The sequence below is a fragment of the Ambystoma mexicanum genome, chromosome 8 (genome assembly GCF_040938575.1).
Source record: "Ambystoma mexicanum isolate Mex_15411 chromosome 8, UKY_AmexF1_1, whole genome shotgun sequence".
Lineage (NCBI taxonomy): Eukaryota > Metazoa > Chordata > Amphibia > Caudata > Ambystomatidae > Ambystoma > Ambystoma mexicanum.
Genome location: NC_090929.1, coordinates 41,806,028 through 41,831,421, shown reverse-complemented (window position 1 = coordinate 41,831,421; position 25,394 = coordinate 41,806,028).

The following is a 25,394-nucleotide window of genomic DNA, read 5'->3' as shown; positions in this document are numbered from 1 at the left end:
TGGTATGTGCAGTACTTTGCTGAAAATCCAGGGCTGTCACACTGTCTGTCGCCAGCTAGCCTGAACCGTTTGCCAGAGAATGTGCTTCCAATTTACATTTGTTCAATTTTCCAGGCTTCCCTAATAGCGGGTTATAAACATTCACTTTGATATTTATAGTACTGCGTTTTAGCAAGGAACTGAACTCCCACAAATTGACAGAAACTGGACAACTTACTAAAAGTCGAGCCACTGAAAAGTAAAGCTGCTGAACACAGTAGATTTCCAGCCGGCACTTTGCCCAGCATCAGTTTAGTAGACCATGAAAAGGAATCATGGAGGTGAACACAGGTGGCTTGGATTTTCAGGTTATTGCCATCTAATACACGAGTCACATTCCCCAATAGCTCCCTGCATATTTTCACCCTCACTGGATGGACACATTTCAGCATCAGTATAATTTCTCCCAGGCACTTGTTGAATAAAATGTATTTGTGCTCCTTTATTAACCAATCGTCCTGCATGAATGTGGTTTGTGATTCAACTGTGGTGGACAAATCACCCAAACTAGACAAACTATAGTCAAGATATTTGGCAAGTTTTGATCATTATGATATGATTGTTTATTTATATAGCGCCTCTACACAATGTGTTTCAAAGCGCTTCAAGGCAAGGGAGGGAACAAGGGAAAATACAACCACGTTCTTACAGGCCATGAACAGTAAGGATGTGAAATTAACTATCGTACTTGGCCTGATGACATTTCAGATAGTGCAAGAGCTAAGACATAGATAAGGAAGGGAGGGGGAGAGTGGGAAGGAAATGGAAACAGACAAGCGACTACCGTACTAGGCCTGACGACATTTCTGGTAGAGCCGGAGAAAAACAAAAGATGAGGGAGAGGAGTGCAGAAAGGGAGGGGATGAACAAAACAAGCGACTCTCATACTAGGCCTGACGACATTTCAGATAGTGCTGGAGGGGTGGTGGGGAGGAAAAACACAGTAATGGGAGGGTGGAGGAAACAGACGAGGTTGTTATCATATTAGGTCCAGGGACAATTCTGATAGAGTAAGTGTATAGAAGAAAGTAAGGAGAGGAGATAGGAAAAGGGAGAAGGCAAAGGAGCAGAGAGTAAGCAGTCAAAAAAAGGAGTGGAGAAGCAAGAGTGGAGAGCAAATACAATTGCAGAAGTCAGTAGTAACACATAATGTTGCAAGCCAGGATACAAGATGAAGATGGGAACAGCATGATTCAGGGCCACCATGAGTACAAGATGCAAAGGAAGTCCAGCATGAGAGTTGAGAAAGAGTGATGCACCGTGAATGAATGAAGTCCATAAAAGTCAATTCCAGCATTGGCCACAAGACAGTGATGGTGAAGGAAGGCACCAGGTGGGCGGGGCTTGCTAAGTGGTGAAAAAGAGCAGCAGGCAGGAAGGTACCAGGTGGGCGGGGCTTAGGCCAGGTGACCTAGATCCACTTGTACCCGCACCCCATCTGCCTAAAGTTCCCCAAGTTCCTCAGTCAATTCCGTTGAAGCTTCAGTCTCTGTTAGTTTGGCTTGTGTTATTTGCACACAAATTGGAGAAACCTTCAATGTCAAATGTTTATTGGGTGGACCTTTTTTGCGGGTGTAGATTGTGTCAAGTGGTCAGAGAGGAATTCCAAAGGATCTTCAGAATATTCAGTTTCATCTTGCCGGTCACATTGCATTCAGTTTCAGGTCATTGGTCATAAGCATCACGAGTCTGCTTATTGACTGGACCACGCTGCACCTCAAATAGAAGTTGCTCCAAGGTGAAATCTGCTTGGCAAGCAGCATCTTTGGTTTCATTTGTTTTTTGTGTCTTTATACTTCTTTCCTTCTGGGCCTCTAGGAGATTGGTTGTAAAAACATGTTTAATATAAATAACACACACAGTAGATAGCACTTTAAATAAAAAAAAACATGTTATGAAGAAAACACCAGCCCAAAACACTTCTAGAAAACAAAATTGTTTGTTAGTTACCCTTGTTTTCTTGATTTTCTGTGAAACTGTGGTCTTCTCTGTAACGATCGCCCCAGTAAGCTGGTCCACCACCTCTGATCCATGTGCCTCCTCTTCTAAATACACACCTTGTATACATTCCTTGAATAGAATATTCATTAAATAAAACAAAAGTCAAACATATTGAAATTAAAATCTTTCATCGCACACAGCGCTTACATACAAACCCTCGCAAACAGTGTATGTCATTTAGTCAAAATATACATTTCGAATTTGACCTGATTGATGGTAAGTGTACTCGATCAGAGATCACTGTGCAAAACATACTGATTGTAATGTTGCCCTCAAACATTTTGCAATGTATTCTGCATTAGGGAGGAAGTGTAACGTTAGGACTGAAATCATAAAAGTTTGAAACACTGCACGTTTACATGAATGTCACTGTCTAATAGTATCCTATGTAGGATTTACTTCCTTTCATTCAAGGGAACTGTCAGTATGCATTCCTCATACTCTGGACCAGCTCCAAAGGATGATGTAATTGTAGTCATAGTACCAGCATCACCCTGTAACACAGTACTTCATTTAGTATGGATGAAAACAGCGAAATGGGATGCAGACAATGGTACATATAAAGAGAAACCCATAAAATACACATAGGGCCTCATTATAAGTGTTGCAGTAAGGCAACAACGGTGCCGGTTGTGCTACCCCGCTGTTGTTACTTCACCGCAGCATTACGAGTTCTGCTAGCGGGGGCCGCTCTGCATGCCTGGTCAGCCCAGACATGCAGAGCCGCACCCGCGAGCAGTACCGGATGGCAGCAACAGCCCCGTTATTAACGGGACCGTTGTTAGCATCCTCCCCATTCCCATTGAGCCCTAAGGGGGCTCAAATGGGAATGGGGACGTACCCGGTCCAGGTCCCGCGAATGGGAATTACCGGGCCCGCAAAGGTCGGAATGGCCTGGTAATTCCCATTTTTCGGGACCCGGACCTGAGTTTGGGGGTAGCCATGCCGGTAAAAACGGCATGGCTACCTCCAAACTCGTAATGAGGCCCATAGTGTAAACAACCGTCAGGATACATAAATGATTTCATATTATTTTTAATTGCAAGCATAATACATTCTCGTAATTGAAAAGTGAAATAAAATTACCTGATAGGCGCTTGAAGTTGTTGACTGCGGAAAAGAAATGGATGCCAAATCTTGCTCCTTCAATTTCAGTGCATTGTCACGAAGTGGTAAAAGGGAAAATTAGATTTGCATTAGGTATGTGGGAAGATCCAACTGTCGATAATATGAACTTCTGCAAGTCTGTAGAGCTCACCATTGGTATACTGGATGTGTCGGTGGTGTCGTCACTTGCGGAGGTCTGTGCTTCCGTCAGTATGCTCTCCTAAAAAAAATAGACATGTCAAGCAACCAATTACGAAAAGATTATGCTTCTTTAGAAAGGAACTATGGCATTGTTTTCTATGGTCATAATTACTTTCTATGATGGTCCATAAACCAAGGACAGATGTGTAGTAAAATGTGGTATAGCTAAAAAGTAATACCAGCTGGTAAATATGCAAACTTTAGTAAGACACATTTACACCAAAAGCACCAATCCGTTCGTGTAATAACCTGTTCAGTACCACACCGCCTACATCTAATACATCATCCGAGACTCACCTGAGGCAGTGTGGGCATGAATAGAGTTGGAATTGCATTTGAAAGCAATTTACGAGACATTCTGAGTTGATGATTTTTTGTGTACTGCGATTGGTCGTACATATCGTCTGTAAAGTGCAAGCTGCAGATGCGGAATCGATTCGCCCTCGAGTCTCCCAAGACATCCTGGGCTCTACTTTCAAGTTCGTCCACCGGAAAACCACAATGTTGAACCCATTCTCTTATTAAATCAATATTCCTCAGGAATGTATGCATGATTGTGCCCTTACTTTTGACATGGCTCCTAGAACGGCAACCAAAAACCGTACAAGCAGGCATTCTTTAAAAATCTATAAGATCTGTATAAAAAAAGTACACATAAATACAAAAGAATTCTACAGAATGCATGAGATTGATGGAATGATATCAATGTTTTCTATGCAATGTTTGTTTTGGTCAAAGAAGCAAAACCTGTGTAGCGTAGTCGAATATACACCGGGATAACTTTCATACAGAATTGGTTGATGCGATGCATATCATAACGTTTTACTCGTCCGTTGAATGTACTTTCATGCATCAAAAGGAAACATGCTTATAGACATGGTGCGAGAAAGATGCAATTGTATAACAATTGACACTGATGGGATTTGCGATATATCGAGATCAGAACACTTTAAACAGTAGACAATGCTAAAGTCATTGAGATGAATGAACGTTACACTACTGGGTACATTTGTTCGACATAGACATTTCGAGATCCGAAAGAGATGATTATAGTGAAGTTAATAGGTGACCTGCCCTTACCTTGACTAACAATTAGATTCAGCAAGCAGGGTAGTTAGTAGCAGAAGAACAAGTAGCACGATCAAGAGTTAACTTCCAGTGCTCACAGATGTTCACAGGTAGCACGATCAAGAGTTAACTTCCAGTGCTCACAGATGTTCACAGGTAGCACGATCAAGAGTTAACTTCCAGTGCTCACAGATGTTCACAGGTAGCACGATCACGAGTTGACTTCCAGTGCTCACAGATGTTCGCAGGATAAATATCAAGGGGATTATAAAGAATTAGAAAAGTGGGTGTGTATGTGAATGAGTGACATGATTCTGGTGCGGTCTGAATCGGGGAGCCTGGAGACACTGTGTCTGGGGAGGCCATGTGTACAATGGCTGCTGTGCAGAATATACCTTTGAAGTATACATGGTGTTTAGCACCTTGGCCGTTCCCACCCTGCCAGCTCCCTTGGGAGCGCACTGCCACATGTGAGAACTGCAATTGATACTGGAGGGGGCATGGATTATTGCAGAGGGGGTGAGCGTAAAAGGGCACCATCCATTGTTGCATGTCACTCATGGACAAGTGAGCATGTCCTTGATTCACTGAAAAATTGAAACAACTATTCATAAAAGATGATTTGTATTTTATTTTGTTGCTGATGTTGATGGCACAAATGTACTACAAAGTGTATACTTCGGGTTGCAGCACAGTGTGGGAAAATGCCCTCTACTGACCGCTGTCACTGGGGAATTTGGCTCGAATGGCTCCAACGACATAGGAGGGTATTACTCGTCGAAGGCGGTATCCAAGCCTCCCATAAAGCCACAGTGTAAACAAACGATAGGCCACCAGCCTGTACCATGTGTGGAAGGTAAACATACAAACTGTATTTAAATGAACCTGATAAGTGTATAAACCTTAGTTGAAAATGCAATCTTGTATCCTACGGCATAGTTGCCAGTACAAATGCTACTTCATGGATCAATCAACGTGGGCTTTAAAGTGTAGACACATTACACAAGTGAACACCCACGCAATCCATAACGTTTGGGGCACAGAGAAATGTTGTTTCTTAGTTGTACGTGATAGACACATAAGATGACCACTATGATTTCCCCAAAGCGCGAGAGATGTATTGAATTGCCAGACTACATTCATTTGGCAGTGATGGATCAAAGTTACGACAATATAGGAGACAAACATGAAATGTTAGTGGCCTAAGGGACATCACATCTAGAGTACACTTATTCGTTGCTTGGATTGCGAGGGCGAACTGTTGCTCGAAGTTCGTGCATAAGCACCCTCATAATCCTCAACACGGACCTTGTGAGGCAGGCTGCCCTGAGGTCATTCAGCTCGGTAACGCATAGCAGTGGTATGTCTTCTTCCGAAATGTGGGCCAAGCATCCAGAGTTTTCTCTGCAGCAGCAGTTCTCCTCCTCGCTTGGCATGACCTTGCACCGATTGCAGATACCCCAGGTGGAAACGTCTTCCATGCGACTAGGCTCAGGCTCATGCTCCGGTGATTCATCCTCCCAACTGTCGTCCGATGCCCCATGGTATCCGCATCTTTCTCTTTCAACTAATTCCGCCTCAGAATATTCTGGGTCGTGCTGGTAGGGCTGTATTGTTGCCATTATAAGACAAAATTAAAATTGATAGTAATGCTAGAACTAGTATCTGTTTGCACGGGCTATGAGCAACAAAGATAGCCAAACAGAGCAGAAACGAGTCACAAGTTATACAAAAAAAGACAGTGAAACGATTGAAAAAGCAACTCTGATGTTCACTGATGAGAAGCGGTCCGTTTATAGTTATCGAGGAAAGAGGCGTCGTGCCATGTCCATGGAGTCACGTCATTAGCTGGCACACAGAGAACGTTGACATGAGACGTGCATTCCCCTTGTGAAATGGGCTGTACGCGTCCAGTGATTTTGGCTTCAGGGGCGGGGGATATGATTTAGTGCCGCGAGGGCAGTTCAATTTCGGACGATGCAACAATGGATAAGATTAGCACAAGATGGCCACACCCGATGCTTGATTTCGCATGTGTAAAAGTGAGGAAAACCATGGTACGGTGCATAGGAATTTCTTTTACGGTCGATCACAGATTGCTTTAAACCACATGCCCGAACGCTCAGGACGATAACGTTTTTTAGTGCACTATTCCTTTAACATAGCCTGCAGAGACAAAAGGGTGTGTTTTTAACAGAATCAACCATAACCCTGAAGCCAACAGAAAAAAGAGGCCTATGTTGGGCAAATCCAGAGATTTACTATTAAATGGACACACAACGCGACATCCCTGGCAAAGTGACGCGGTCAAGATGCCTGCATGAGGCTTCTTTGGACTACATATATGTGAGTAGAAACACTCTATCCCTAATGAGAAGGGCTACGTGTAGTTTACTTGCCAAGTAGTGACCACAATCTTTTGAGAATGTGTTGGGTGGGAGGGCGAGCCCCGGGCGGTGATATGTACACCATTGAAACTGAAGTATCACAGGGGAGAAGCCGGCCAAGAATGACAAAGGCCAACATTAAAAACCTTACCTTGCAACATAGTAACTGTGTAATGATATGGAACGGGAAAAACCTTACCTTGCCACATAGTAACTGTGTAATGACATGGGAGGGGAAAAACCTTACCTTGGAACATAGTAACTTTGTAATGACATGGAACGGGAAAAACCTTACTTTGCAACATAGGAACTGTGTAATGACATGGAACAAGAAACATACCAGGCAGGTGCTGGACTCTACCCCGATATTACAGAGTTTTGTGGAAATTAACAGTGGAAATAGGAGGAGAGTTTTCATCACCGACATGACTTTAATACAGAGGTGGCCGCCCACAGGAAGCAGCTCAGACAGGATCAGAGGCAATTAAAACAAGGACTTATATCAGAAACATGGCCAGCTCTGGCGAAGAGAAAAAAACAATGCAAAAACCGGCTACAGTTCTGTAAGACGGCAATGCGACAACTGAATGCTGAAACTATGCTGATGGCAATATGCAACCAGAGTGACACTCCGCAGGCAGCCCTCCAGCCGAATGTGGTAGACGAAAAGACTTGGAATTACCATTTTACAAGCCTTTTCGAAAACATATGTGGCATTTGTGGATCTAGCCCGAGGATTCGATAGCTTACACTGGCAACTTCTGTGGTCTACAATGCTCAGATGGGGATGTCCGAGAGATCGGCTGGAGGCGATGAAGGCCCTGTACTCGGGGACCGCCTTGAGAGTAAGATGGAAGTCTGCAGTGTGCCTGTCTAGGGAGATAGCTAGGTGTAAGGGCATTAAGCAGGATTGGCCCCCCGGTGCCAGATCTATGCAACCTCTTCATCTCTAAGCAGATTTTCTTTTGCAGCATGGCCAGATAGGCACAGCCGGAGTTGCCGTTTTCTTCTTCTGAAGTTCTGATTCGTGTATGTGTGTTGCCAGCTCCCCAAAACTCCCACAAGTCCACAAGTGCCTCTCCAACACAGCCCCCCCCGTACCTCTCTCAAAGAATTACCAAAGCTTACTCCTCAAGACCTACCAGGACCCCTTATACTGATCGACCAATCTTGCCCAAAGTAAAGAGATTCAAAGCCGGTGGTTCAAGTTTCCCCTATCTAGCTGCTACCTCTCTGAGGGCAGAAAAAGCCTACTGGGTCTTCCGCAAAGTGCTCAAAGCTCAGCTCTTCTCCTAACCCATTACTCCCCCTGACCCCTATTCGCACCTTGCCAGAAAGAGTAACCTAGTTACACTACTTCACTGTATGATAATGTCACTTTGTTAAGACGTACCTGTGTTAGCCTATCGTATTGTTTGACCAAGTCATGATTAGAAATTGTACCTGTAACAGCGCCTCAATGCCTCCGGGTTGTATGCAGGCTATTCAAATGAGATAAATAAATAAATAAACCACAACAGAAAGCAGGCACAAAGCTTGACTGTGACATCTCTTCTATGCCAATTAGACACGGACGTAGGCACCCCAAATATACCTGTGGAACCCCAAAAAAGGCGTACCACGTGCTGCACGTAGCTGGAGGACGACCGGTGAGACTGTTTGGCAAACACACAAAATAGCCTGACTTTGTCATGCTCAGCCCAGACACTCGCAGGAATCATTTGTGCATGAGCCTGCCACCCACTGGTGCCAAAGCAAAGGTGCCAAGTCAAGCCAGAACTAAAGCAATGGACCGCTACTCCCGGGTGATGATAGCATAGGGGCACAGGTCATGGCAGGCAGAGAGGCTCTGTCTGGCACAGGTCAGGTACATCGCAGCGGCGGCAAAACAGAGACCACGGCAGCAGGCAGATAGAAGACAGACCCCAACATCGACACAGGCGCGCATGCGTGCATGACACATACATGGTAACATATAAAGTAAAATGCAGAGCCAGGTGAAGCTGGGAGCAGCCTGAGCCAAGACAGGGGCTCTGGCCTGACTCTCATATAGAGGTGGCACCTGCCCTGGTGCCCTATAGTATGAGCCCACTCGAGTGACAAGTAAAGTTTTCTGATAATAGTTAATGGCAGTAAGATTTAGCAACGTGCCAAGCGCGCATTTGCTGCTACTTGAAGTCCTGTCACACCGTGCCACCACTTACACAACTCAGGATTGGCTGGGGGGCGGAGGGGGGGCAGGGAGCAATTTTCTGGTGGCTTGTGCCTTGGCTCGTGGGCATGGATTGGAGTGGAGCGCTGTGTTGTCATTTCACCAAAATGCCTGTCGTAGAAGAAGTGACATCACACGACCCTTGACCTCTGATGACATCATAGGAAGTGATGCCATTTGACCGCATCCCGAAGTGACATCACAGGAAGAAATGGAGCACACCCTTTCACCCCTTGGCAAAACAGGAAGTTCTTAAGTACATTACGAAAAATATGGTTACGATATCACTATAATGTTATAGACATTTCATAAAGTTACTGTGCATGCAAGCAGACGTCCAAGGTCAAACGATAATGATGTGTTATCATATAGCACGTACGCTTAAGCAGTTTATATAGAACAAACAATGTCACCCAACCTGTGTTGGTACTCATTTATCAAGCTCAGAAGGATGTAAGGCTCAGCTGAGGTGTTTAAGAACAGGCTACGTCAGTGACGCACCCCCGAAAGTGTGCCTGAAATAAACCTTTAATGAGTCTAGCAATTATTGTATAGAATTCCAGAAAGACACATTATTTGTTATTCCTATTCTTTCTTATTTAGGGTCACTGCTCAAAGTGTTACACTTGTGGAACACCCTATTTTTTTAAGAGGTCTGAACAAGAACACCAGTCACTCCAGAAACAAAGAGCCACATGGCGCGGGCCACAGCCCAGGAGCTTACATTTAAAAAAAAAGAAAAACAACATTTATTTTTTAGGGTAGCAAGGGAAACTAAGGGGTCGCGGGAGCGACCCCTGGCGACCCCCAAATGACGTCCCTGGTGGAGCAGCTGTGATGTGGTTCCAGTTTGGTGCAGATTGGCAAGTAAACACTCAGCAGGTGGCAAAGCTTTCCACCATGTGGCATTGTGCTGCCCCGCTCTGCATCCAGTTCCAATGTCAGCAGAATCATCAGTTCTTTCCCCCGACTCCAGGCTCACCAGCCCCATCACCACCATTTGAATGATGACCCCATCCCAGCTCCACCTCAGCATTGCACCACCACCACCTGAATACCCAGGCGCCATCCCGGCCTCTCCGGATCCCACCCCTCTTCTAGCTCCATGATCTGGCGATGTCCCTAACTCCCCCAGCCCTCAACAACCACATCTGGACATCCTGGCTCCAGTGGGTAGCACATCCCACACACATAACACCGCTCTGTAAGGTCCACTGCCCATCAGCTTCAAAATAGAGATCCTCGTCACAAGACAATATCATGCCCTTCGCGGACAGCCACCGGCAAACACTAGAGCCAGGGGGGGTCCCAAGCATGGACAGCCACCGGGTAGAGCAAGCGGGCGGCAATCACGAACAGCTACAGGGAAACACTTGAGCCAGGGGGTCCTAATCCTGGACAGCCCCGGGAAACACTAGTTCAAGGGGGTGGCAATCACAAACAGCCACCAGGAAACACTGGAGCCAGGGGGGTCCCAATCATGGACAGCCACTGGGAAACAGTAGAGCAAGCGGGGCGGCAATCACGAACAGCTACAGGGAAACACTTGAGCCAGGGGGGGTCCTAATCCCGGTCAGCCACTGGGAAACACTAGTTCAAGGGGGTGGCAATCACAAACAGCCACCAGGAAACACTGGAGCCAGGGGGGGTCCCAATCATGGACAGCCACTGGGAAACAGTAGAGCAAGGGGGCAGCAATCACAAACAGCACCCGGGAAACACTAGAGCCAGGGGGAGGGGGTCCCAATCACGTAAAGCCACTGTGAAACACTAGAGCAAGGGGGTGGCAATCACAAACAAATACAGGGAAACACTAGAGCCAGGGGGGGCGGAAATCACAAACAGCCACCAGGAAACACTGACGAAGGGGCAGGCCCAATCACAAACAGCCACCGGGAAACACTGAGCAAGCACCGGGGGCCCAATCACAAACAGCCACCGGGAAACACTGACCAAGGGGCAGGCCCAATCACAAACAGCCACTGCGAAACACTGAGCAAGCGCCGGGGGCCCAATCACGAAGAGTCACCAGAAAACACTAGAGCAAGGGGAAGGCGGTGGCGCTATCACAAACAGCCACCTGGAAACACTAGAACAAGGTGAGGGCAATCACGAACAGTCACTGGGGAACACTAGAGGAAGGGGGTCCCAATCACAAACAGTCACTGGGGAACACTAGAGAAAGGGGGCCCAATCACGAACAGTCACTTGGGAAAACTGGAGCAAGGGGTTGCCCAATCACGAACAGTCCTCGGGAAACACTAGAGTAAGGGGGGCTGTGAGAAACCTGAAGGTGTCTCATCGTCTAGTCCCGGAGATCTGTCATCCAGGTGGCCAGGACACGGCCATCGCTATTGGATCTAGTGCCTGGGGGTGGACCAGTGGGGGAGGATCACCTGGATGGGGGGTCTTCGGGGAGTGGAAGTGGGATGCTGACGGGTGAGAAGCGGTACCCTCTTCCTCATAATACCTTTTTCCTATCATACCCCGTACTATATTTAGAAGCTCTACCCCCCCTTTCCGACACAAACACCCTGAAAGACAACGAATTTACATCAGAGCCGTTTACCTGACTTGTCCCAACACAAAGGTCAGGCAGAGTCAGGCAATTGACAATAACTACACACACCTGACGTCCCTTTCCCTTCCCCACAGGGATAAAAGGCAGAGCACAAGAGTACACTTTGAGCAAGGACAAACGCACAAGGAAGCAGCTATTCCAGGACGGCAGTTCAAACGGAGAAGAAAGGTAGCAAGACTGGAAAGGACAATAAGGAGGGAAGTGTCCTTGCCCTTTTTTACCCAGACATGCAAAGCTTCTGTGAAAGGAATCATAAGACTGGGACTACAGGTGACGTATGCTGTAACAGATGTCAATGGTGCACAGGACCTATGGCACTGATAACCGAGGCGGGGCGACGCGCTTGCTACCGTGGTACCGTCCTTGACTCCAGAGACAAGAAATGACAAGGAGTGTGAGTCGGAGGGAGAACCGATAGTAAACCAGACGGTGTTGAACGAAGGTTGCAAACGGCAACATGACATGAACAAAGAACTTGTGTACTAATTAACTTGTAAAGCCCAGGGAAAGACCAGCTGCAGAGTGGTCCAGCGCCACCTGGGCACCCATCCGAAAGACTCTGGCTGGTCCCCTTTTCTTGTGAACATGATAGTACCAAAAGGCCATCAGAAAGGCCGGCATTGAGATTTAAGGTGGTCCTACAAGGGTTGAGCCGAAATCCCTTGTACAATCGAAAGTCTTTAACCCATTACCAAAGTTTTGACATTGTGAAACAGGTGTGTACTCCCGGCTCAGGGAAACACTGTACGAACTGAAAATGTGTGAAGCCTGATTGGGGGCTTAAGAGAAAGCCTGACTGGGGGCTTAAGAGAAAACCTGACTGGGGGCTAGAGAAAGCTAAGGGAAGTGAATCCTGCAAGGTGTTACAACTAAGTGAACTGTGTTAAACCAGAATATGTGAACCCGGCTGAGGGATGCCCGCGAATGAGATCAAAACGTAACACCCGCAAACATTGTGTCGACAAGCGTGAACCCAGCTGAGGGATATCCACAGTGAACGGTTGTTTAAAAAGACATTGAGACTCCTGAATGTTACAAGTTGCTTATATCTTGAACGAAAGGCTCTAGTGAACCCGACTGAGGGAGGCCAACGTTGCAAAAGGATCAGAGCCTGGTTGAGGGGTATCCACAGGTGAAGGGAAATCAACCGATGGGAAGATTATCGAGAGTATCTTTTGTTTTGTTGTTTTTAGCACATCACGTCCTCTGAGGCAATAGACTTGGTGTAAAAGAGACTTGGCCACAGAAGGCACTGATGTTGTGGAAACTAACTGTAAGCTCGTGCTGGAGAAGCCCAGGAGTGTGCTGTGCTCGCGAGTCCCGCCTTGTCCTGTGCTAAAACGTGGGGAAGGGAGACCCCAGTAATAACATCCTTCACCTATCATTTTGTAAATACTTCTTTCTTTTCTGGTGAACATTATACTACACTATTTTTTAATTTAGCAGTGAGGATTGGCAATCGTTTTTTTTAGTATAGGCCCTTTTTATTTCACAAGACGTCACTTGGACTGCCTTATTATTCTTTGATGGTCGTAGTTTGCTCCCATCTTAGATTTAGGTTTAGATGAGGCGCTTTTCTAACCCATTTACACAGTTTAATAAACACCCCAGAACTGTGATCACTTGTGTCCGCCTTTACTGTTGGAACCATGAGTTTCTTACAGGGCCCAATCACAAACAGTCCCTGGGAAACACTAGAGCAAGATGGGGCCCCCCAATCACGAACATCCACCAGGAAACACTACAGCAAGGAGTGGCCCAAATCATGAACAGCCACTAAGAAACACTAGAGGGAGGGGGGTCCAGGGGAGTGGCAATCACAAACAGTCACTGGGAAACGCTAGAGCAGTGGTCCTCAAACCTGGTAGGCCTGCCCCCTCCCCATCTGAGAGCAAAATATGGGCAGGTCGGCCCCCCAAAATGCCAAATGGCCAGCAAGTCCAAATGGCTATAAACTATCGCGTGCCGTTACCGCTCCCTACTCCAGTATAATTCCTGGGCTCCCCCACCTGCTCCCATCACAGTCTCTGGGCTCCTTCATCCCACTCCTACACAGTGCTTGGGCTCTCCCAAACCCGCCACAGACCCTGGGCTCTCCCCACCCTGCTCCCACCACTATCCCATGGCTCCTGTCCATCCTGCTCCCACCACAGTCCCTGAGCTACCCCCACCCCGTTCTCAACACAGTCCAGGGCCAGTAGCGGCTGGTGAATTATGTAAGTGGAGGGGCATAAATATTTCCCCCAGATATGCCATAACGACCGAGCGTAGTTAGGGAACCTAAACCATTCAAAAGGGTTTGGGGGGGTTTCCCCTTGGGATTTATTTTTCAATAATGGGTTAACATGTTGAATCTTAGAGCATTAGGGGATGGAGAGAAGAGATTTGGGGTGACTGTATCTAGCTCTTTCCTGGAGGGTGTGATAACAGATTTCAGAATCTTTTTGACTTTCTTTTGTAATTGTTTATTATTGAGGTTGAAACATGCATGCATGTTGAGGGGTAGTTGGAGTTTTACCTTTCTTCTGCTTACATAGGGCCTCATTACAAGCATGACGGTCCCGGAATTACGGTATCGGTAAGCATGCCGGTACCGTAGTTCCCGGACCACCATACTATGAGCTGTGCTTGCGGGTGCATTTCTGCCCACCAGGTTTGACCTGGCGGGCAGAGCGGCACCACGAGCACAGCACGTCGGATGCACCGGCACCATTTTGAATGGTGCTGGTGCATCTGATGTCCCCATTCCCATTCAGCCCTATGCGGCCGAATGGGGATGGGGAATCCCTTGTTGCCGGCACCAGCAAATGGGCAATTACCGGTCCGCTGAACTCGGCATGACCCGGTTCTTGCCCATTCGCGGGTGTCAGTAAAAATGCAACTCCGGCGGCAGCCGTGGCAGTTTTGCCGGCACGGCTACCGCCGGAGTTGTAATGAGGCCCATAGTCTTTGAAGTTACATAATTATGATGAGTAAATGTTAAATGTTAAATGTTAAAGGTATTTGTACCGCGCACCGTCACCAAGGGAATTGGTCCCCAGGCGCTCAGGAGGATCTGCAAAGGATAAAGGTGGGATGGGTTAGTAGGTTGAAGAAGGGAGTAGGATAGTGAGAGGAGTGGTGTGCTGTTGGCAGCTTCAACTCAGTATACACCGTGTGCTGAGCTTTGATGCGGGTATCGGATCGGAGTCAGTCCGCGTATGCTGTTGTTCCGGTTTATGTGTTGGTGCAGTGTTGTGAAGTGCGTGCGGTTTGTTGTGCGAGAGATGGTTGTGTGAGTTTTTGAGTGAGATAAGTATGCAGAGTTTGAGCTTATTGGTTAGTGGGTTACCTGACCTTTACCATTGCTAGCACTCGCAGTTCTGGGGGGTGTGGTACTTGTTGGCCCTCACATTCCCATCTAGACGCGGCACAGGCCAGTGATTAGGGCTCCATACAGGTGTGGTCATGCCAACATTCACATTTTTATCTAGACGCGGCGCGGCTAGTGTTTAGAGATCGGTCCAGGTGTGGGCAAGCTAACATTCACAACTCCATCCGAACGCCACGCGTGTTATCCTTCGATCGATCCTATCCACACACGGCGCAGGCCAACGTCTATCTAGATGCATCTGTCGGTCTGAGTTTGTTCGTCCGGTGCGTACGAGCGGGAGAGTCTAGGTCTAGGTTTCGTCTGGGTCTAGTTATGTGGTCAGTCTCCTGTGGCCTTCCTTTGCGGCTGTTTTCCATGATGTCTTATGCTCTGTCGAGTGGTTGGTTCTTTGGCTTGAGTGTTTGTCCAATTTGAGAGTGGCCGAGGTTGGAGTTATTTCCCACATTGTTTTAGTGTATGGGCATTCTGGTGCATCTCCGTAGTGGTTATGCTTTGAAGAGGCATGATTTGAGGAGTTTCCTGAATGCTAGGTGGTTTGTTGTATTCCGTATATTCTTAGGTAGGTCGTTCCAAGTTTTGGGTGCCTGGTGAGAGAAAGACGATCCTCCGAGTTTTTTCCTGTTGTAGGGTTTTGGTTCCAGGTGTATGTCTGTGCTTGATCTTAGTGTTCTTGTCGGTTGATGTAGGCGTAGTTTGGCGCTTAGGAATTCTGCCTCTTGTTTGTGTATTGCTCTTTGCGTGATGCACATGGCTTTGAACTTTATTCGCTGTTTCAGCGGTAGCCAGTGTAGTATTTTTAGCGCGGGTGTGATGTGTTCTCTTCTGGGTAGCTTGAGGAGAAGTCTGGCTGCTGTATTTTGTATGCGTTGCAGTTTTTTTAGAAGTTGTTTGGGCATGCCCAGGTATAGGCTATTGGCATAGTCTACTCTGGACATGATCAGAGCGATGATGGTAAGTGTTTTGTTGGCGAACGACAGGAACGGTAGGATCCTTTTTGCTGCTCGCAGGAGGAAGAAACATTTCTTGATTACCGAGTTTACTTGTGGCTCCAGGGTGAGGATGTTGTCCATCAGGACCCCTAGGTTTTTTACAATTGACAATTGTTCTGGTATGGTACCGAGCTCTCTTGGCCAAGGGATGTAGTTAATGTCTCCTCCCTTTTTTGAAACAATCATTATCTCTGTTTTACCTGGATTGATTTTGAGATGGTTGAGGTTCATCCAGTTGAATATGTCTCGAAGGCAATTCTCTAGTGTGGTGTTTCCTTCTCGGGTGTCTTGTATGTTGAAGATTATTTGCGTATCGTCGGCGTAGTTGTAGCATGTGAGGCCGTGTTTTTGATGAGTTTGATACATGTACATGTAGATGTTGAATAGGAGTGGGGAGAAGGATGATCCTTGTGGTACCCCGCACGTGGAGCTCTGGGTTTGGATTTACAAGGTTTCATCCATATTGTTTCTGTTCTGTTTGTTAGGAAGGATTTGATCCATAGTAGCGCAGTGTCCGTTATCCCTAGTCCTTCTAATCTCTTTATGAGGATGGCGTGGTTGACGGTGTCGAAGGCTGCACAGATCAAGGAGAATCAGGGCGGTGCTGTTGTCTGAGTCTGCGTTTGTTTTTAGGTCGTCCCATATTGAGAGGAGAGCCGGTTCTGTTCCTCTCATAGGTCTGAAGCCAACTTGTGCCTGGTCTAGTAGGCAATGCTCTTCTATGAATTCTTGGGTTGTTTGGTAGACGTGCGTTTCTAGCAGTTTGGCTATGTAGGGTATGTTGGAGATGGGTCTGTAGTTAGATGGGTCCTCCACGTTTCCTGTTGTGTCTTTAAGTAGTGGCTTGATGTAAGCCGTTTTGAAGACCTGCGGTACTTTGCCTGTTGAGATTGAGAGGTTGAGGAGGATCGTGTTTCCACATTTGGAGTGATTGTGCAAGTAGGGTTCTGGACTGTGCATATCCAGACACACATATTGGTATCTATAGGGCAATAGGGCAATGCCCGAACAAACAATGTAAAATGCTAGTCTGGGCCAGATTTTTGGGTCAAAATGGGCCACTTTTCTGGCCAATGTTGGCCACTTTGATGAGTTACTTCACTATGCAGCTAGTAGTTTTGCCCAGTCTTGCTGAATAAATATTCTTTAAATATCACAATTTGCATCACATTTTATAAAAAAAAAACCCCTGTGGGTACTATTCAAACCGTCTGTCACTAAAGGAATGAACTGCCATTTGCAACTGCGGGCCACTTTTTCATTGTTGCCCAAGACAGTTTTATGCCCCAGTCCGAGCCTGTCAGCTGCACCTGCCCATTTCCTCCATTTAATACCTCTGCACTAGAGCAAGGGGGGGCAAATCCCGAACAGTCACCGGGACAAACTAGAGCAAGGGGAGCACAATCATGAACTGTCACCGGGTAACAATAGAGCAAGGGGGGCCCAATCACAAACAGTCACTAGGAAACAATAGAGCAAGGGGGGGATCCAATCATGAACAGTCACTGGGAAACACTAGAGCAAGGGGGGGCAATCACAAACAGTCACCGGGAAACACTAGCGCAAGGGAGGGGCCCATTCACGTACTGTCACCGCGAAACAATAGAGCAAGGGGGGGCCAATCATGAACAGTCACCGGTTAACAATAGAGCAAGGGGGGGACCAATCACAACCAGTCACCGGGAAACACTAGAGCAAGGGTGGGGTCCAATCACAACCAGTCACCAGGAAACAATAGAGCAAGGGGGGGCAATCACAAACAGTCACCGGGAAACACTATAGCAAGGGGGGGCGCAATCATGAACAGTCACCGGGAAACAATAGAGCAAGGGGGGGCCCAATCACGAACAGTCACTGGGAAACACTAGAGCAAGGGGGGGGGCCCAATCACGAACACTCACCGAGAAACAATAGAGCAAGGGGGGGCCCAATCACTAACAGTCACTGGGAAACACTAGAGCAAGGGGGGGCCTAATCACAAACAGTCACCGGTAAACACTAGAGAAAGGGGGGGCCCAATCACGAATAGTCACTGGGAAACAATAGAGCAAGGGGGGCCCAATCACGAACAGTCACTGGAAAACACTAGAGCAAGGGGGGCCCAATCACGAACACTCACCGAGAAACAATAGAGCAAGGGGGGGCCCAATCACAAACAGTCACCGGGAAACACTAGAGCAAGGAGGGGGCCCAATCACAAACAGTCACTGGGAAACAATACAGCAAGGGGGGGGCAATCACGAACAGTCACCGGGAAACACTAGAGGAAGGGGGGACCCAATCACAAACAGTCACCGGGAAACACTAGAGCAAGGAGGGGGGCCCAATCACGAACAGTCACCGGGAAACAATACAGTAAGGGGGGGCCAATCACGAACACTCACCGAGAAACTATAGAGCAAGGGGGGTGGGCAATCACAAACAGTCACCGGGAAAAAACTATAGCAAGTGGGCCCCAATCACAGTCACTGGGAAACACTAGAGCAAGGGGGGGGCAATCACGAACAGTCACCGGGAAACACTAGAGGTATTTCTCCAGCGCAAACATCGAATACATCATATACGAGAAGCTCCACTGGTACTTAGTAGCGGGCATTATAAGTAAGAGTGGTCACTATTGTGCATGTTTGGCACAGCGCTACTATCTAGTAAACCAGCGCACGCTTCCAGTCAATCACTTCTAGCGACTCCCAGTTGGGGCAGCTGAGACTGTAAGATGCCATGAACCCCCCCCGTAGTTGCAAGTTTCCGGGCGCCATGACCCAGTATGTAGGATCTGTCATGACAGTGACCTCTAATGTCCTAGTGGCATGGCATGTTGTATGTGCTGGGGCTGGCACAGTGTGGATGCCCACTGCCCTGCCTGCCGTCCCAGCGTCGCTCGCACTTGCACCCTCTGAATGATACAAGGCCTAGTAAGATCCTTCTGCCCTTCCTTCCATGCGCCTAGAAACACTTGTGCACAGGCGCGTTATAAATGCCTTATCATATCATATCAATGTCCTCCTATGTGGTTGTTGTTACCCTTATACTTACCTTCTGTACTCACCTCATGTTTGGAGTATCAGCTGACTTTAAAGCGGCCTCTATACTCGAGTATGTATTCGATGCCTCGCTGTCGCCTAACAGACCCACATCATTTCAATGTGCCCAGGGTCACACACTTTGGCTAAGCGGTGAACCCTGGATGAGAGCCCATGGGATTTAGGCACTTTGTTTCTCACGAATCTTTCCAGCACTAGCTCAAGTTTGCACACATACATGTGTGATTGGCAGAACCTCCCACCCCATGTTCAAGTCTGCCATTTTCCTGACTTGCCTCTTGTTTGACCCCCAGTGCTATGCCAGACCCCACTAAATGCTGCACATGAATTCCCTGGGTCCCCCAGCTGTGAAATAAAACAACCCCCTGCCCCACGCCCTACCATTGCTCCAGTTTTGCACCTTGAGCTTTAGCGAACAGGGACAGTTTTGTTGACTGATGTGTCGTTAAATCCATTAAATTAGCTTTAACGCGCAACAGTCACAGTGTGCATCACAAGACCCTATTTTTTCAAACATAAATCGTAAACTTTTTTCTGCCAGTGGAGTTTGTTACACAAACACTAAAATACCTTCCACGTGCTCACAGGTTAAGGGAAGACGCCTTCCCTCAGGAGCAGGACGTGTTTACCTGAAACACCACGTGACCCCGCTTCCCAGCCCACCCGCAGCACGCTCTTGCCTTCTGGGGAGAGGGGCGCAAAGCAGAAGCAGCGACTACTTGTATTTGCGAAATAGAGAATGCTCACTTTCACACCCCAACAATCTCCTGCCCCAGTATAGGCCAATGGGCGTTTAACACATGGTTTCCATCATGGGATTCTTCTCCGCCAATCAGAATGTCCAGACTCAACAATTACCTCCAGAATGTATTGTATTAAATTGCAGCAGTCATTTATATAGCGCCATTTTCCATTTGCATGGCCTCAATGCAGTTTGTGGTCGGAAAGCCCTCCGGGACCGAAGTCCAGGTCTGGGAAAGTTCTAAGAGGAGGCTTGAGATGCATTTATGTGTTTGGCCTTGACTACTAACAATTCTTTTTTCTGTACAGCACTTTAATCTAAAGCGCTTTACATAGGACATATTTACGTACATTACTATGATAGTACTCATTTATAGACCTCGGAAGGATGAAAGGCTGAGCTGAAGGATGAAAGGCTGAGCTGACCTTGCTGCGATTCAAGGCTGAGCTGACCTTGCTGCGATTCGAACCTGCGACCAGCAGATCAAACACAGATCACAGCAACGAGCGATTAACCCGCAGGGCCATCTTACCAGCATAAGGACATAGGAGGGCTAGCTAGGTTCTGGTAAGCTACACAAGAGGTCAGGCATGAGGACGGGGGCTGAGAGAGGCCACAGCAGAGTGCTGCTACAGGAGACACGACATGTACCCAGCTAGAAGAACATTTTTCGTAGGTTGTCGCTGAATTCTAATGGCAGAGGTGTTGAGGCCAGTCTGGTGTTTCAGTGCGAAACGTTGTAGCCAGCTAGACTGAATTTGTCCTAGTCGTAGCTGCAAAGTGCGTGGGTGGGTAGCCATGCTCGGGGCAGGCGCCCACTGAAGTGCTGCATTTACATATACCTTAAGCTCAGTTGGAGCTTATCTTGATTTCTCTGGGTCACCCGGTCTTCTGAGGGGAGAAAAAGTCAGCTACTTTCTTAGACCTTTCTGGGCACTAAGGACAGGTTCCTCTCAATTCTACCAAGATCGATGGACTTGCTGTCCTAGAACATCTTCACAGCGGGACCACCAGGCTACCATAGAGACTAGAATAATGTGGTTCTCGAAGTGCAATAGACAGGTTACCGCTATAGTCTTACTATTTGTCTTCCAAGTTCTACAAATGGTAACCACAGGAGTCTACAAAGTGCGTTATCAAGGATACATGCATATCCCCACTGTGCGTTACAATGGCAGACCTGAGCAGTTATAAGTGCAATGGAGGGTAAACCACGTATATCATTGTCATGTTCCCCCCTTGTTCCCCTCCCCTGTCTCGTCACGCATTAAAACGCTTGTGTTTAGGCACGCTATAAATAAAATACATCATATCATATCTTCGAGCGTCAAGGGTGGGCCAAACATTATACGGCGTAAATGCTCTAAGTGTGATGCCAGGCTACCTGCAGGTCTAGGAACAATCCCTTGGCTTTCCTTACAGTTGTTGTAAGCATATAAGTGGGCTAATATCAAGACACTGTCAGGTCCAGTGCTAAGGTCCCGGAGCTGAGGCAAGCTCTCCTGACAGTTCTTTAAGCAGGGAAGGGGCAATCCTAATACATCGTCTTGGTGCAATTAACAGACTGTCCTCAATGGAATTCAGGCACCTTGGACCGGTTCTCCTTATGATCTTCAGAGAGCTGGGGGTATCACCATGAATCATCTGCGTGAGTGGACAGGCAAGCACGATAATGCTACACCATTCCTACCCCCCTTAAATCCATAGAATACATCACATTTCCTGCCCCTCAAGGTCCATCTAAGTGCAGCACATTTCCTACCCCCAAATCCATCACAGTGTGTAACATTTCCTTCCCTCAAAGTCCATCGCAGTTCGTCACATTTCCTACCCCCAAAGTCATCAAAGTGCAACACATTTCCCACCCCCAAAAATCCATCGAAGTGCTTCACATTTCCTACCCGCCAACAACAATCTAGGTGTGACATAGGCCTACCCCAAACAGTGCATCTAAGTGCGTCACATTTCCTACTCCCAAATCCATCACGGTGTGTCACATTTCCTTCCCCCATAGTTCATCTTAGTGCGTCACATTTCCTGACCCCAAATCCATCATGGTGTGTCACATTTCCTTCCCCCAAAGTCCATCTTAGTGCACCACATTTCCTACCCCCAAAAGTCCATCACGGTGTGTCACATTTCCTTCCCTCAAAGTCCATCATTGTGCGTGACATTTCCTACCCCCAAAAATCCATGTAAGCATGTCACATTTTCTACCCCCAAAAGTCTATCTAAGAGCACCACATTTCCTACCCCCAAAATCCATCACGGTGTGTCACATTTCCTTCCCCAAAGTCCATCTGAGTGCGTCACATTTCCTACCCCCAAAGTCCATTGCAGTGCGTCACATTTCCTACCTGCAAAAAAAAATCTAGGTGTGACATATTTCCTACCTCAAGCAATGCATCTAAGTGCGTCACATTTCCTACCCCCAAAAATAAATCTAATCGAACTTTTTGAGCGTTTTTTGGAAATCCGCTTAGATATTTGGCAAGATACGGGATAACAGTATGTGTCCTCTGGGTGTGCAGCGAAGGCGGGAGTAAGGACGGGACCTAATGGATATTTCATGTCCTGATTGGCTGTCCTGAACATTTTTATTGGTAACGTACGAGCTACCCTCAGACTGGCAGTTGTTGTATACTGGTTGCTTGAGCGCACCAGTTAGAGTGAAGGGGCCCTGGACCAAACTGCGATCGTGTGCAAAGAGATGTCTGGGTAGGGTGAGCGAGGCGGCTCCCAAATGCCTTTGTTGTACAACCCTCCTTCCCCCTCTAACCTCCATTTGCCAAAATCAGCTCAACAGATCAAAAAAACACACGCACGCACGCACGCACGCACACACACACACACACACACACACACCACAATCACTCTATCATTCACATGAGCACCCATCACCATACACTCACTCATAACCAGTGGTGTAAATGGAAAAAATGTTGTGGGGGATCCCACAACACAAGGGCCGGGGTGGGGGAGGAGCGGTGCCCGAGGGGGCATGGTCTAGAGGGGGCGGAGCTTGCAGTGGACATCCAGCAATGCTGGAATACTTTTAAAAATAATACGCCTGCGAAGGCAGCAGTGCCTTTTACCACCAACTTTGGCACTGGTGTGTAATGCACAATGCTTGCTACATGTACAACTGAAAGGAATCAGTTGTACATATAGCGAGCATTGTGCATTACACACCAGTGCCAAAGCCGCGGAAAAGGCAATGCTGCCATTGCGGGCGCCATTTAAAAAAAAAAAAGTTTTTCAGCGCGGTTCATGGGCTTGGGCGTCTGACTTTGGCTGGATCCCGAGATCCGGCTCCATATCTGGTGCCGGATCTCGGATCCGCCGAGAGCCGGCCCAAAGACAAGCACTGCTCATAGCACAAGCATACACGCATCCATACACATATTTAAATAAAAAATAAATGAACATAAACGTACCTTCAGCCCTGGTTCTGTTTCCTCCCCAGCGCTCCAGCTCCTGCATCATGAACAGGAATCAGGAAGAAAGAGCTTTCTGGTTCCTGCAGATGTGGGCAGGTGCCTGAGCGTGAGTGCTGAAACACACCGCTTCAGGCTGCTCTGTCGGTATGTGTGAGGAGGCGCAGGAGCTGCCCCTCGCACATACAACATGCAGTGCCCCAGCCAGCATTTCCAATGAGCTATGCAAGGCTGACGAAGCAAAACGCCCCCCGCCTTGCATGGCTCAGTGAGCATGTGGGGCTGGGGAACTGAACTTTCAAAGGGAAACAGTCTTTCCCTTTGACAGTTCAGCCAGCCCAGGAGCGCTCCCTCAGCTGGCAAAAGCAGCTGAGGGTGTGCTCAGTGTTTCCATAATGGGTGATGGAGCCACTGGGTCGACGCCCCCTCACCCATTATGGATTATCCGCCAGGCTTCAACTGGCCTATAGGGCAATAGGAATATTAAAAAATGGGGACTGCACTTGCAGACTCAAATCACTTTCAGTACATTCAAAGGTATTTGATTGATGTGACAATATTTATGGATGTGCAGGTGGTATAAAGGGGGATTGGCTCCCTGACCCCAAAATGAAGATACCACTATCTGTGTCTTTGTTGTATGATGTGTTGGTGTCTATGCTGTAGTCGGGATTCTGTTTTTGAGAACATGTCATATTGGAAGATAGTTTATTAGATTGGTGCTTGCTAATAATTATGTACAATTTTTTTTTTACATTTACAGTTATGTGAGGGTATTTCCCCTGATGATGGGATTTATGGTCCCAAAACGCGTACGATTGACTTCAACAGTATCCCTCATTTTTTAAAAAACTTTAACCACATTGTATAACCACCTCTGTGGGGCATTAGGGGATGGAGAGAAAGTATTTCAGGTGACTATATCTAGCTCTTTCCTGGAGGGTGTGATAACAGATTTCAGAATCTTTTTGACTTTCTTTTGTAATTGTTTGTTTATTATTGAGGTTGAAACATGCATGCATGTTGAGGTGTAATTGGACTTCAACCTTCCTTCTGCTTACACAGTCTTTGAAGTTATATAGTTATGATGAGTAGGATTGTGTTTCCACACCAGTAGTGAGTGTGCAAGTAGGGTTCTGGGGTGTGCATGTCCAGACACACATATTGGTATCTATAGGGCAATAGGGCAATGCCCAAAATAAAATGCAAAATGTTAGTCTGGGCCAGATTTTTGGGTCAAAACGGGCCACTTTTCTGGCCAATGTGGGCCAGTTTGATGTGTTACTTCACTATGCAGCTAGTAGTTTAGACCATTGTTGCTGAATAAACAGTCTTTAAATATCACAATTTGCATCACATTTGATCAAAAAACACCCCCGTGGGTACTATTCAAACCGTCTGTCACTAAAGGAATGAATTGCCATTTGCAACTGTGGGCCACTTTTTCATTGTTTCCCGAGACAGTTTTATGCCCCAGTCTGAGCTTGTGAGCTGCCTCTGCCCATTTCCTCAATTTAAGACTTCTGCACTAGAGCAAGGGGGGCCCAAACACGAATAGTCACTGGGAAATAATAGAGCAAGGTGGGCCCAATCACGAACAGTCAATGGGAAACACAAGAGCAAGGGGGATCCTCCAATCACAAACAGTCACCGGGAAACAATAGAGCAAGGTGTGGCCCCCCCAATCACGAACAGTCACTGGGAAACAATAGAGCAAGGGGGGGACCAATGACGAACGGTCACTGGGAAACAATATAGCAGGGGGGGCAATCACGAACAGTCACCGGGGAAGCAATAGAGCAAGGGGGAGACCAATCACGAACAGTCACTGGGAAATAATAGAGCAAGGGGGGGCCCAATCACAAACAGTCACCGGGAAACACTAGAGCAAGGGGGGGCTCAATCACAAACAGTCACTGGGAAACACTAGAGCAAGGGGGGGCTCAATCAGGAACAGTCCCCGGGAAACAATAGAGCAACGGGGGGCCCAATCATGAACAGTCACGGAAAACAATAGAGCAAGGGGGGCCCAATCACGAACAGTCAATGGGAAAGACAAGAGCAAGGGGGCCTAATCACAAAGAGTCACCGGGAAACAATAGAGCAAGGGGGGGCCCAATCACAAACAGTCACCAGGAAACAATAGAGCAAGGGGGGATCCAATCACGAACAGTCACTGGGAAACACTTAAGCAAGGGGGGGCATTCACAAAC